Below are 16,037 nucleotides of genomic sequence, written 5' to 3' on the forward strand. Positions count from 1 at the left end.
TCTGTAACGCGACTCGAATTTTATTCGAATACTTCAGTAACGTGATTCGAATTTTGTTCGAATACTTCGGTAACGTGATTCGAATTTTACTCAAATACTTCCGTATCGTGATTCGAATTTTACTCGAATACTTTGGTAATGTGATTCGAATTTTATTCGAATACTTCTGTAACGTGATTCGAATTTTACTCGAATACTTCTGTAACGTGATTCGAATTTTACTCGGATACATCGATAACACGATTCAAATTTTATTCGAATACTTCAGTAACGTGATTCGAATTTTATTCAAATACTTCAGTAACGTGATTCGAATTTTACTCGAATACTTCTGTAACATGATTCGAATTTTGTTCGAATAATCGGTAACGTGATTCGAATTTTCCTCGAATACTTGGAGTATTCCGATAGTACGTCGATCGAGTACCTGAATTATTGCCATTTTTGTGAACGATTCATTGGACTCGTCTAGTTTACTTTAAATATCATTTTCATCTTAAATCTATCCGAAACATTTTATCGTACGAACATTTATCGTATACCTCGCATTTTATGCTATCTCCTTTTTGTAGTTATACTTTATGGTATTGTATTTGTACACGTTGTATATATTGTCCAATGCCTGACTAGAGGGCTGGTATACATTGTAGTTAAATATTTAAACACTTATATCCATTGTGGTTTAAAAACTACCACGAGAGAATATTGAGATCGAGTATTGGGAATTACTACTACTCCAGGAGGAAAATATTTCACCTGGTATAAAAATCAGAAACGCATCAGCTTCGCGGTGCAACGTCGCTCGAACGCTTCAAAGGAGACCAGAACTGCTCGTCGGGAATCTAGATCATAAGAAAATGACTTCTTTTAAGTATCTGAGAGAATTTATTACACGGCCCTGAAATAGATGAATAGGCAAGACTTTTCAAAAAGGTAGTCGTCGATGAAATAATGGTATTCAAACTTTTCGCTACGATTTTCTCAAAATCGTCCCTCGAGATTGATCGCGCAAAAGACCTCAAAAACTACTCAGTCGATGAAATGAAAATTTTTTACGCAGCTTCGATACACTTGTATCCAGAAATCCGTAAAATTTTGAAAGTACACTCTCGTGTTCGAATATTACAAAAATTGAACGGTCACAAATTGAAATTGAACAGACACGAGTTCGCAAATTGTGATTTTACGTTCATAAAGCCCGACGTGTGTAACTTTTAACGTCTGCGCAAATTCGTAAATACAATTTTGTACTTCTGCATTGATTTGTGTATTTTAAACGAACGCCAATTTATAAATAACATTTGTGCGTGGATCGATCCCCGCAGATACAAACGTCGCGAGCGTACCGATTTACAAGTACGATTCTACGTTCAGAAAATTCCACGAATGGAACGACCGAACGTTTCTACGAATTCGTGAGTACAATTTTTTATTTCCATCGATATCCACGTTCCGATTCCGGATGTACACGAATTCTCGAGTAACGTTCTACGTTCATCGATTCTCGTAGATACAATCGTACAATTGTAGACCATTCCACAGACCCGATTCTGAGTTGGTTGTAATCTCCTAGATGTAATTTATATTGTTTACGACGAGCTGGATAGAGTAATCGGATTTGTGCATTGTCGCGAACGCGATTCCGCGTTGTCGCGAGCGCAATTTTACGCGCGTGGAATATTGCGGATGGAGGTCGACCCATATGCGGTTCCGCACGCGTTAAGAGTTCACGGACGTAGTTCTACCTTTGTGAAACTTTTATACGGGAAACAGAAGCACCCTTGTAGATTCCTTCAACTTGTAGATTGCTCGTCTATGCGCGGTTCCCTGGACGTCTAGACGCGATGACCATATTTACAGCGCCGTTAGGTTGGTAAATGCTTCTTTAAATCAGGCTTTCCGTGTCGTTAAATTCTGAACGCGGCTTTAACGACTGCTCATTCAAAATCTGGCCTGGGCAGCTTTACACGAATCGATACATCGACAAAATTACCTCCGTGAATAGTGCAACGTGATCGTCAATTGTTTTCGACGATGTTTCTCAAGGCACAAAATGTAAAATGAACATGACTTGATCAACAGTGAAAGTAATTAACATCGTACACGAAACGTGTGCAAAGGGGTTTTTTTTTCTACAGAATCATTCGGCTTTTTAAAATATTTTTTATTCTCTCAGGAATGCTACGAAGTAAAAGTCGTTTCTTGTTCTCGAAATTTCACAATGATATTTATTACATCTGGTAATATCGTTTTACTTTATAAAATATAAAACTTTATAATTGTAATTTATTTTTTTATATATTATATTATAACACTCGTATAATATTTATTAATACAATGTAACGAAATTACTAAAGTATTTAAAGTCAAACGTAATATTAATAATCAAGTTTGGTACGATAATAGTCCAAAGCATGAAACCACGCATAAGTCAACGTCACATCGTGAACAATAGTACCTCGACTCGCGTCTTTTTCCGCGTTTACTACAGACGATACATTTTCAAACTTGATTCTTTTTTTTCGATACCTCAATCGAGACATTTGTGATGCCAGATACTCGATTAACAAAAGTATCTCGTTTAAAGTATGAAATAAAAGTATATATTGTATGAACGTATATATACGCTCTTCGTACCTCAGCGACCATTTTTCTAGAGCGTATATATACGCTCTTCGTATACGAATGGTGATTCTTGGAGGTCGTATATATACTATTATTTGTTTAGAGCCCGTTAAGTGGAAACGTGTGAATAATAAGATTCTCGAAACACTGTGCGACTTTTATAAAACAAAAAGAAACAAAGAAATTATTTTAACCGTACATGGTGAGACGGAACTGTTTCGTAATTTGTTGCGAGGATTCTTTGTGCTCAGAAAAATGTCGGCTAAAAGTCACTTTAATTCCTCGAACTTCAACGTAGAAATGAGAAGATTTGCAAACGAGTCTGCCGTAAGCTCTTCGAAACAGCTGTCCGCAGCCTGCCACGCAAATTAATAACACACATCGCTGGATCTAAACGCACGAGAATTATTCAACGTACGCGTACAAAGACAAACACCTGTCTATGTACACAATGTTCATTATACGCACGTTCGTCTCGTTGTACAAAGAAAGCACGAGTACGCGTATATTGTGGCACGCCCTGACTGCAGTAGAACGAGGAAAGCAAGGTCAGACTGGTATCTTGTTCAAGCAACGTTAATTTCAATTGACTTACAAAGCAATTTGACGCATTCCGTTTACACTGTGTAAAAATTCTTTTAATTGAAAACTTCTAGACAACCATAGCGATGATACCAATCTATAACGTACTCAATACCGATACATTTCGATCGAGAATACCATTTTGAACAATTTCAAATAAATCTTTATTGAATCGTGAAACGAAATCAAGAAAGTAACGACTCTGGAGATTATTTTTATTGATAAAATATTTAATAAAAAAATGAACTTCGAATGGTTGAGTATTCGAATATCATTATTCGAGTACTCAACGTATAGTTCAGTATTTGAATATCATTATTCAATGCATAGTTGAGTTACCGAAGTATTTAATGAGTATTAGTAGGCTTCGATAGAAAATACTAATAAGTGTTGATATATGATCACCATAAAATACACAAAATGTCAGATTATTCGTCACTGTATACGTACTTAATATTTTGATGTATTTCAATCACTATAAAGTCGTTCGAATGCGTCTGTCCCTGGTCGCTATTAGTATAAGTAGAAGTATCTCAAATAAATATCTCAAATCACTTTAAATGTGTCTGATCTCGCTTTCCTAATTTTACTGTAGACAAAGAGTGTCAGATCGCACACGTGTGTTTTTGTTTTCGTACAGTGAATAATACGAAAGATCAGCCCTGAATTAAAGAGTATATGGCCAATGTCAAGTAACGTTTATTTAATCGTAAACCTTACGAAGACCGACTACCATGTCTGACCCAACACGATACGTAATTCCTTTCAGAGTTGATCTTCCTTTCTTCCAACCGCGCGATACTTTAAATGTAAATTTAAATACAAACGACTCGAAATAATCAATGACCAACGAAAAGTTCAGCCAGCGTATCGGCCAAGCAAAAAGATTGGAAACGTTTTCTGAAATTCAAACGTCTCGAAGAGGTTTCACGGACCAATTAATTACTCCTAATGCTTTCACGATCGATGACGTACCGCGTCTTTTCGCAAGCCGAAGCTAGAAGCATTTACCCTAGTACTTCAGTCTCTGTTATAACCGACAACGGTTTTTGACTCTTTTCCTTAAATATCCAATTCTCGACGGTATACACTGGCAAATAAGAGCAACTGTGGACTTTCTCCTACGGTGTATGGCCTCTGCAGAGCGTTAAAATTGCTTCAACGTCGTTAACACGTAGACTGCCACGGAGGTCAACGACGATCTACGCCTATCGAGCTGATTCGAAAATTAACATTGTCAATTATCGTAAACAACGAAACAATCGCTTTGTCTCGTCAACTGGTTCGTTATCGCCCCGATACTTCTCTAAGTACGATAACGATGGGATTCGGTCTGTAGAAAAAAAAATAAATACATTTTCCCGAAGAAAATGCACTTGCATATTTGCACTTATAAAAAGGTACGATCCTTTTCAGTATAGTACTCTTTGAACCATTCATCTTCTCCCTTTGACCCTTCTACAATTCTCTCTATATACACACCACCCTCTATATATACATATTACGAGTAGAAGCGAGCCCATACTGAAGGTATGTAAACAATTTTACACAATTCCGTGTACTGTACACTCGTAACATTGAAAATTTCATTTTGCAACGTAAGCAACGAGACGTATCAAATTTATCGAGGCGGTGAACATTTTCCCGAAGAAAAATTATTAATAGGCAATTATCAAATGCACTTCTACTCAGTATAGTACTCTTTGTACTATTCATTTTCTCCCATTGACCTTTCTACAATTCTCTCTATATACACACCACGAGTAAAATATGTAGATAATTAGAGCATACCTTCCAGGTCTACTGAAGGTATGTAAATAATTTTACGCAATTCCGTGTACTGTAGACTCGCAAATGAAAATTTCATTTTGCAACGTAAACAACGCGTCGTGTCAAATTCGTCGAGGCGGTGAACACTTTCCTGAAGAAAAATTATTAACGGGCAATTATCAAATGCACTTCTAAAAAGGTACGATCCTACTCAGTATAGTACTCTTTGTGCCATTCATTTTCTCTCTTCGACCATTCTATAATTCTCTCTATATATCGGAGTGGAAGCAGTAACGAAGGTACGTAAACAATTTTACACGATTGTGTCTACTGTAGACTCGTAACATTGAAAATTTCATTTTGCAACGTAAGCAACGCGTCGTGTCAAATTCGTCGAGGCGGTGAACACTTTCCTGAAGAAAAATTATTAACGGGCAATTATCAAATGCACTTCTAAAAAGGTACGATCCTACTCAGTATAGTACTCTTTGTACCATTCATTTTCTCTCTTCGGCCATTCTATAATTCTCTCTATATATCGGAGTGGAAGCAGTAACGAAGGTACGTAAACAATTTTACACGATTATGTCTACTGTAGACTCGTAACATTGAAAATTTCATTTTGCAACGTAAACAAGCGTCGTGTCAAATTCGTCGAGGCGGTGAACACTTTTCTGAAGAAAAATTATTAATGGCCAATTATCAAATGCACTTCTAAAAAGGTACGATCCTACTCAGTATAGTACTCTTTGTACCATTCATTTTCTCTCTTCGGCCATTCTATAATTCTCTCTATATATCGGAGTGGAAGCAGTAACGAAGGTACGTAAACAATTTTACACGATTGTGTCTACTGTAGACTCGTAACATTGAAAATTTCATTTTGCAACGTAAGCAACGAGACGTGTCAAATTCGTCGGGGCGGTGAACGTGTTAAAGGAGATTATAATTTCTCGGGGCTATCTACAGCTGGAAGTGATTCGAAGCGTTTCGAGCCCATCCGCTGGCAACGCGCGCAGCGTTGCACAGGTGCATCTGCGGCACGCGCGAGCACATGTAACTCGCGTATCGACGATCCACGTGTGTGCACGTACGTCCGTGCACGTTCGCCAATCCCCTGTGCAAGTACTGGGAACGAGAGGATCAGAAGAGCTAGAAGGGAGAGAGAAAGAGAGGGAGACCGAGAGGAGAGGAAACGGAAGAGAGAGAGAGAGAAGAGAGAAAGGAGAGTGGGAGGGGGAGGGAAAGGGAGAGACCTAGAGTCGGTCCCAAGGGATACGTAGAGCTGTGCCACGGCCCGAGGCAGCTCGTCACCTGGGACAGCCTTATATCGGCGAGTACAGTCGCACCGAGAAAGTGCCATTGTACCTAAAGCCGTTTTCCTTGCTCTTGATCAAGAGCCATTCGAGAACAACCGCGGTTCGTGACTCGAAATGTTCTCTCGCGAGGGATCTCCGCTGATAGATAATGGCCGGGAGGGATGAAAGGGTGCGCACCGTACTAACGCGAGCTTCTTATGTCATTTACCTGGCTGGAAACGAAGAGATACGCGTTCGACTAGAATGTCTCGTGTCCGGTCGTCACGCGTACCGTAACGTTACTCGCTAAAGTCACAGTTCGTTTCACGGAACTTACACACACGCTCTTAATGATTTCTTTGCATAACATTCCGAGGTATTCCGTTACGCGGGATTTTCTTGGAACAATTTCAGATTTACTCAAATTCCGAATTTCGGGGACGACTTACGGGTAATTTTTTAATCGAAACGTATCTCAAATATGTGTACACATTTATCGAATACTCAGAACGTACAGGTAATCGATAGATTGTACTTTGTTACGATTAAATATCGGTATATGTATCTCGTCGTGTGCGAGGATGACGAAGATGGAGACATTTTGAATAGAAATTTGGAAAAGATCTTTTGGATTATTTAGATATTTTGGAAAAGATCGCTTTATTTCGCGACGCGACTGCTCGAGAACCTAAGAAAAATAATCACTGCGAAGTTCGTTAACGAAGTTCCACGGAACCGGAATTTCTTTTCATCGTTTTTGAAAACACAAAATAAAATTCGTGCAACAGAGGATTAACTTGAGCTTCCTATAGACACGTAGGGGAGAGCTGCCTTAATTGGACCCTGTCAACTACGTTGGACAAGTGTTATAATTTGAGATTTAGGATAAATATGACTCGCTTGATTGACAACACTGGTCGCCCACACTGTTGCGTTGCATTGGTTAACAGATCAAATATTTAACCAATGGATCGAGAGGTCCTATCGCCATTCTATTCTAAGTAACGAATAATTACATTGTCTCTTTAAAAAGTCCGTTTGTTCAGCTATAAAATACTATCGTCGATTAAAATTTCTAGTCCAGAATTAAAGTCGAACCACATGTTTTCAATTACGCGATAAACTTGCCTAGTTTGGACCGCAACCTGTTACCTGTATATAGACCGGTTGGTTGCAAACAAAAACTATTTATGAATTTTGCCTTTATACGCAACTAATTAATTGCAACCGAAGAAATCCCGGGAAAAACTAAATACTAAATATACATTGTTCTGTATCGTTCGATTTTACAGTTACCTCGTAATTTTCCTTAAGAAAATTTCATTATTTCTACCATTTATAAAAACACTTTACCAAAATGGACCAAACCAAAATACCATTATTCCAATACGTAAAATAAATTCCTTAACTCGATTACGCGTACTCAACGTACAATATTTTCCAATACCGTGATACGTTTATCGAAAAATTAAATCACACCGCTCCGAAACACACATTCCGATCAATTTACTTCCCTTCAGATCCTCGAGAAATTTCAATGTCCACGTATCCGAATAATTTTACACGTAAATTATGTAGAACGGTGAGAAGTTGTCGAAAATTCCCTCGCAGCCTTCACCTACGTGACTCTTATCGTACAGAGACGCGACCGGTTGTAATTCCTCGCATATTGATTACATATTAATTAGAATTTATCGAATGAAGCTAACCGTTGGACTTTTGGAAGTGGCTCAAAATTCTCGGAAAGCTCCGAGCATCGAAGGAAAGCTTCATTAGCGGTTGCGATACCCGGAATACGTGGAAACGTTGGGGGAGGTGAAACTACGGTTGAACGAAGAAGAACGAGGACAAACCTACGAGAGACTGGGAAGGACAAAAATCCAAAGAGAAACAGAAGACCGGGGATCGAAACGAAATCGAGAGAAACGGAAGGACGGCAAAGTACACAGAAAGCGGGAAGAGGAGGAGGGGTCGGAGTAGGAGGGGCATGGGGAGGGAGAGGGGGAGGAGGAGGTGAGCAGGGAAGAAGAGGAGAAAAAAGGGGGACGAGGAGGGTGGAAAGTGCGAAGAGGCAGCGGGGCCAGATCCCTCGGGAGTCCGTGCTCTCCTCTGGCGCTGCCAGCACTCGGGAACGCGAAAACGGAGAGGAGAAGGGAAGAGGGAGAACTAATCAGCTCGACGCATGCGCACTGGGCTGCTCTCGCGGTCCCTCGGGATTCCCCTGGCATTCCCCATAATATACCCTCTCGCCCAACTCCCCTCGCGTGTACCCTTCCTCCCCACCACGTCCCACGGCGCCCTCTTTACCTCCGCGTCCTCTTCCTCTTGCTCCTCTTGGATCTACGTCGCGACTCTACCCGCTACAGGGACTTTCTACCTTCCCACAGAGAAACGAAGATCTCTCTCGTTGGTCGAGACCTTTTTCAAATTTTCTATCGCTTCTTATTAACCCTTTGCGGTCGAAGCGCACCGAACGATGTGTACCCTGCCGGCCTGTTGCCAATATCGCTCGAAAGCTGTTCAGTAGCTGCACGTGACTATGTATTAGAATTTTCTAACGAAATTATCGACGGGCGAACCGTTACAAATCGTCGGATACTTCGTCGAGAGGGTACGTACAATATTCTTTCTTAGTGGTTTCTTTATCCTTGATTGAAATTCTTATTTAATTTTTGGAGAGGGAAAAATTGCGATGTTACAGTTTTAGAATCGGTCAGTTTTCGATATAGATATACGTTTAGCGTGTAGATATTTCTAAGCAATTTAATGTACAGTGTTTAATACGATTTAAGTAAATGCGAGAAAATATTGCTTCGAGAGAACTGAGACGCTTGTAACGGACAGAAATGTATGAATAAACATCCGAGAATACATCTCGTGCCGACGAAACACTGCGATACGTTTCCAAAGTCTACAAAGTGTAGCCTGCGGACGAAACGTCAACAGTGTTCTGGCAAGTCCGGTCGCCATCCAATCGTGAAGGGTTAAGACCAGTCGAATATTTGATAGGAATATTTGATAGTTATTCGAATATTGTTACTTGTATTATAGAATTGAATATTCGAATATCATTACTCGAATTGTTGAGTATTCGAGTATCGTTACTCGAATTGTTGAGTATTCGAGTATCATTACTCGAACTGTTGAGTATTCGAGTAATCATTACTCGAACTGTTGAGTATTCGAATATCATTACTCGAATTGTTGAGTATTCGAGTATCATTATTCGAACTGTTGAGTATTCGAATATCATTACTCGAATTGTTGAGTATTCAAGTATCATTATTCAAATTGTTAAGTATTCGAGTATCGTTATTCGAATTGTTGAGTATTCGAGTATCATTATTCGAATAATAAGAAAGTACAGTAGACGATCAGTAGACGAGACATTGGAATACTCGAATATTTGAAGTATTTTAATCGTTGAAGTTTTTCAATGTTCGGACGAAGAAAAATTCGCCAAGCATTCGATATAATATATGTAATTCATAAATATATTAAATAAAATAAACACTCGAAGGAATTTTTTCTTATTAATTTATACATCCGAATATTCGTTCCACTCTCTCTTTTCGAGTATTTTTAGAGAAATTGGTGTATCCATATTTATCGGTGTTATTTAAAAGGCAGAGCAGACGCTCCTTCTCGAACAGCTTTCGCATAATCTTCCTAACGCTCTCTCGCTTTTCGTCACCCACCATCAGGTCGAAGGACCTTCCAACTTCTCCCGCTGGGAGCCAAGAACCCCCATTTTCTTAATGTCAGAGATTTCAATCCGTCACGGAATCGGCTCGACAACTTTTCGTTCAACGATTCTCGGATTGCTCTACGAACCTGCCCGACTATTTTCGCTCCTATTCGCGACAGGTATCATTATTCACACTACTACGCAATCAGCAGGATAATCAAAAAAACCCTTTAGTGGATGATACAGATCAGAAACCCAATAAGACGAACTCGCTGTAAAATTTCGGTATTCCTACAGATTCGATCGCTTGTTTCGCTGAAAGAATAACTTTTTTCCATAATTTTTTAAAAATAAAATAAAATCCATGGAATTGAAGATTAATCAATTTCGCTTCGTACACTTAAAGTATATTCAAATACTTGAGTATTCGAATTTTACCATTTCGATAAGAAAGTATTCGTGTACTCGCACTAGCACCGGGAATACTCGTCACACTATTCAAATACCACGAATACCCAGATAATCGAGCACTGTACAATACATTCGAATAATCGAGTATTCGATTAATCGAGTATTCGAACAGCATTCGAACTGTATTCACCGACTATTCGAATCTCTAAAACGTACATCGAATATTCGAATACGATACGAAAGAATTCGTCGAATCGTCCCAATCCCGACTCAAACTATCCATTACGCGAAGACATATAAAAATTGAGAATCATTTCGAATTACTTGCATACCAAGTACAATGTAAACACCGACAGGATGTTTATGAAGTACAGTACAGCTACGAAGCTTACAACCCGACAGAATACATTGAAATTACAATAAAATTGTTCGACAACGAGGTAATCCGGCCTGTCTCGTGACGATCGGCGACCCCGTTCAACTCTTACTCAATCGTTTCCAAGCGAACAGTTTCCTATTCAGCTAGCTGAACGCAATCCTCGAAAGCTCGTCCGCGACGTCCGTTTGTTGCTCGATAACGTACGCGCGTCGCTAATTTCTAATTGGCTGCATCCGGCTCGATGGAAAGGGGAAAAGAAAGAACGGATACACGAGCGTGTTGTTCGAATAATCGCGATCCACCGGGGTTGAGACCCGAGCGACGACAACCCTTTCGGTGGGGAAAGCTAGCGAAAGCGTCGCGGTGAAACCACCCCCGTTGAATTCTTCTAGCGATGGCCGCTGTAAGGCGTTAACCCACCTCATCCGCCTCGCCTCTCCGCTACGCGATCTCCAGAGGACGAGACCGAGCCAATATTCCCAAGATAATAATAATACACCGATGATATGCATTTCAGGGGTGTATACAGGCCAACCCATGGAAATATTCGCGTACAATGTTTAGCATTAACCCCGTGTCGCATTGTCGTTCTTCCTAACCGCTGAATAATGAAACTTGAAGATTTCCACAACGATCAAAATACGTTCCTCTGTAACCGGTATTAATATTCACCAAGCTGTGTGATCGAACTTTATAATCGAAACAGGATTGATCCGATGCTAATGTCAGAATTCACGAAATATTGCAAACCAAGATGGAGGACCAAGATGGATCCCTGATTCGTCCTGAATGAAATAATCTCAATGTACCACCGGTGATAGAGAAAATCGGAAGATTCCAGTGTGTCGAGCATTGACAGACGTTCTGAATAGAAACTTGAGAATTTTCATCTTCGAATTTAAAATACAAATTTAACCAACCTCGAAGCGTTTTTCAGTTCAACCCTCTTCGAGACAAAACCGTTCCGAGTGTATCATTCGTATACTCTGCATTTGTACACTTTCGACTCAACAACGAGAGGATTAGGGAAACAGAAGAACGTATCCAGTCGCGTTTCTTGTAACGGTTTAAATTTCGGGGAAAAAGGTTGTATTACGAGGACCCAATGGGTCAAGAAAGATCATTACGCGGAATACGTAGTGCGCAGACCAATTTGGAAAACGATGGTACAAAATATTCGAAGTCGGTGTTCGAGTTGTACTGGTTGAACACTCGAATCCACTCCAAAGTGGAAAAACTCGACGAGTAGTCCCCGTCTTCCGATTTTTGGAGTTCGTGGAACGAACGAACGTCTAAAAATCATCGTGTTCGAAGAATTAAATATTTCTGTAGAGTTCGAATGGAATTTCTAGACACCGGTGAAAACGTGGCCGTTGGGTTGTAAAGGGGGTTAACAAACGGCGTTGGAAAATCCTATAGCACTAACGTTGCGTCATTTTATTCCGAGGTAATGAGCAGCGTCGGCGGAGGCCATGTATTAAAGAAACGAAGGAGCCTCGATGTTTTCAGGCGAGCAGGTAGAGTGGAGAGGGCATCGAGGCATCTCCCGTGGGAGTCGGTGGCCTCCTCGGGGATACAACCTCGTTCCGAGCTCCTCCAAGCCGGTTTTACCTTGGAGTATAAAGCGCGCGCAAGTACACTTGGCGAAAGGTAACCTGAAATAATAATCGGCCGGTACAGGGAGGAAACGGATAAAAGTCGGATCTCGCTTCCTCCTCGGGGAGGAAGAGCGCGGCGCGTAGAAAGGCACGAATCTTTCGAGCCAGCTCTCTTCCCGGTTACGTAACAACGGCTCGCGAAATTTTATAGGGCTGGAGAGATTGGTCTCGGAATCGTTAGGCGAGATTATACGAGGCTTCTCAAACGCGCCGACGAAGCCTTCGGGTCTTTTAACGAGCTGGATACGTGGCTGGTAAATGAAACGTGTCGACGCGTAACGCGAGAGTGGGTTTCTAGGCCTCTGGAAGACGCTTTCCAGTTGTTCGACCGACCGGACACGCCCTCAACATCCAAATCGGCCATCTAACCATTTTTTAACAATAGATCCGCCACTCCGCCGCGGTGTCGAGACACTATGTAGTCAACCACGTGAACAAATTTGTAGGTTTGGGAACACTTTCTTAACGACGTGGTTCTCGAGTATTCAAAATTCGGAGTCGGTTGGGATACGATTGCTCTTAAGCTCGGTACAAACGAGACCGGCAAATTTTACCTGGACCAAACGTTAATTTCTTTTTACAACCCATCTCCTTTGACGTTTCGAACTCGAAACGAATCGATCGATGCACATGGGAAGCGTGTACGTGCTCTCGGAATTCTGAACACTTTCGAATTAAGACTAGAACTATTCGAATATTGAATTACTCAAATATTCTATGTGTATTTAAGTACCATAAATCAACTTCAAATACCATTATTCTAATATCATTATTCAAATATTATTCGAATGCTGACCAAGAAAATAGTAAGGTGAGTAGGTAAGTTTGAAGTATTTGTTGCAAAATACTTTTTCTTTGTGTATTCGAGTATTCTGTATGTATTTCAGTACCACAAATCAACTTCAAATACCATTATTCTAATATCATTATTCAAATATTATTCGAATGCTGACCAAGAAAATAGTAAGGTGAGTAGGTAAGTTTGAAGTATTTGTTGCAAAATACTTTTTCTTTGTGTATTCGAGTATTCTATATGTATTTCAGTACCACAAATCAACTTCAAATACCATTATTCTAATATCATTATTCAAATATCTATTATTCGAATGTCGACCAAGAAAATAGTAAGATGAGTAGGTAAGTTTGAAGTATTTCTTGCAAGATGCTTTTTCTTTATAATTTAGTTTATAAAATCATTTTATTTATACTATTTTATTCAACTATACACGTACATGTATACGTACTACGAATATCCAGATACTTAGAGCACAATTTGATCAGTGAACACTCTGACATTCGATCAGCCAATATTCGAATAGTATTCGAATCATATTCGCCTAATATTTGAATGGCAGAAGTCTTCGAGTACTTGAATACGAAAAACTACGAGTAAGCACTCCCAGCTCTATTCCGAACCTAAATCTTCTACCGTTTCCAATGCACACTTGCGTCTGTAAATTCTATTCAATCGCGAAAGAAGCTTACGCGAACAGTTGTATTTCGTTTACACGATCACATTCATCTGGAAAATAGTAAAGTGTACACGCGACGAAAGAAAAATAGATCGATTCCCGAAACGAAAACTCGAGCTTACCAGGATAACGAAAACCCTCGGGTATCGATTTTATTTCAGTTGCAAACGGATCGTTGCATCCGGTATGATTTTAACGATACGAACAAATGTTTCGGACATAATTCGAGGGGTTTCGAAGAAAAAATACTCTGCAACGAAACGGTCACCGCGTACCGAGAAAAAAATTCTATTCATCGGTCGATTATATCTTCATTAGTTCATAGTCGGGTTACATTACAAACAACGCTAAACTTTTCGACGGTATAATTATACAACCATTCAACTCGCAAAGGATGAACCCTCCGGGGGCGTTCGATTTCCGAAGAATATTATGCTCTGGGATGCATAAAGCTGTTCGTGGAAAATGTTCGTGCTCCGGGCGTTTATTCCGCGCCCGCGCAAATCGATGTAATTCGTTTAATTGAGATTCACTGCGTATTTTCGAGGTTGCAATCGCGCCGGAAGTAGACAATTTTTCGGCTAATATCTGATTCATTGTTCCGTATGGCGATTTTTTTCCACTGTCAGAGATGAACGACGCCGCTTTTTCAAAGAGACGATATGAAAACGTCGGTAGATTACTAGTATAAAAATAAAAAAAAAAGAAAAAAAAGAAACGAAGAGAGGAGCTCTAAAAGGATATTTGATGATGCACGAGCAGAAAAACTACATATGTACCTATCCGCCTCTGTATCGTTAAGATACTATTGTTCCGCGTCTATACTTTACACACGATATATCGACATAATAAGCAGGGTCGAATCACCTTTGCCACCTGAGCCCCTATTACCATTCTGAAAGGAATTGCCATGGCTAGCACGCACTTCTTCTCCACCCCATATGCTATGCACGATATGTCGAGAAATTCATTGCGACAACCGAAATGGGAGACAACGTTGTTAAATTCTGCAATTTCACGAACGATACTTGGATTATTATTGCGCTCTTTATCTTCGAATATTGTGTAAAATTATCGACCACTCTACGAAGTGTGTAAATACAGGTAGGACGAATCGTTTGTTATATTCTTTAAACGTTCGAAAAGAGAGATAAAAAGACATCGTAGATTTTAGGCTGACTACTGGGGAAAAAACTCGACAGTAAGGAGGTTAAGCAGCTTTAAACATCACACGCGATACCGTGTCGTGTTATACACTAATGTCAAGACATGTTAGAGAAAGAAGCCGTTGTATTTATATATATATAAGTTTCTATACAATGTATAGACCGATTATCGATCGTCGTCTAAGAATCATTGATTTCGCTCAGAGGAACCGGTTCATTCGTATACGCGACCTCGTAATCAATTCGTGACAAAATACAATATTTAAATACATCGCCAGTACCTTTCATGAATTGCGCAAATATATGAATACTTTCTTGTTTGAATAATAATGTTCAAATAATGATATTCGAATACTCAAATATTCGAACGATGACAATCGAGTATTTGGATATTCGAATAATTTCCGAGATACTCGAATGATATTCGAATACTCAAATATTCGAACGATGACAATCGAGTATTTAAATATTGGAACAACTTCTAAAATACTCGAATGATATTTGGATACTCAAATATTCAAACGATAATAATCGAGTATTTAGATATTCGAACCACTTCTGAGATACTCGAATGATATTTGAATACTCAAACATTCGAACGATGACAATCGAGTATTTGGATACTCGAACAACTTCTGAAATACTCGAATGATATTCGAATACTCAAATATTCGAACGATGACAATCGAGTATTTAAATATTGGAACAACTTCTAAAATACTCGAATGATATTCGAATACTCAAATATTCGAACGATGACAATCGAGTATTTAAATATTGGAACAACTTCTGAAATACTCAAATGATATTCGAATACTGAAATATTCGAACGATGATAATCGAGTATTTAGATACTCGAACCACTTCTGAGATATTCGAATGATATTCGAATACTCAAATATTCGAACGATGACAATCGAGTATATGGATATTCGAACAACTTCCGAAACACTCGAACGATATTCGAATACTCGAGTATTCAAAGTTC

The 16,037-nt window shown here is 39.5% G+C and overlaps 1 protein-coding gene across 5 annotated transcripts in view; it reads right to left on the reverse strand.

The window, feature by feature from the left end:
- L (zinc finger protein Lobe) overlaps positions 1-16,037 on the reverse strand; it is a 157,773-nt gene that overhangs the window by 120,601 nt on the left and 21,135 nt on the right. The gene's annotated exons all lie outside the window — the stretch shown is intronic.

This window comes from Ptiloglossa arizonensis, chromosome 2, assembly GCF_051014685.1.
Source record: "Ptiloglossa arizonensis isolate GNS036 chromosome 2, iyPtiAriz1_principal, whole genome shotgun sequence".
Lineage (NCBI taxonomy): Eukaryota > Metazoa > Arthropoda > Insecta > Hymenoptera > Colletidae > Ptiloglossa > Ptiloglossa arizonensis.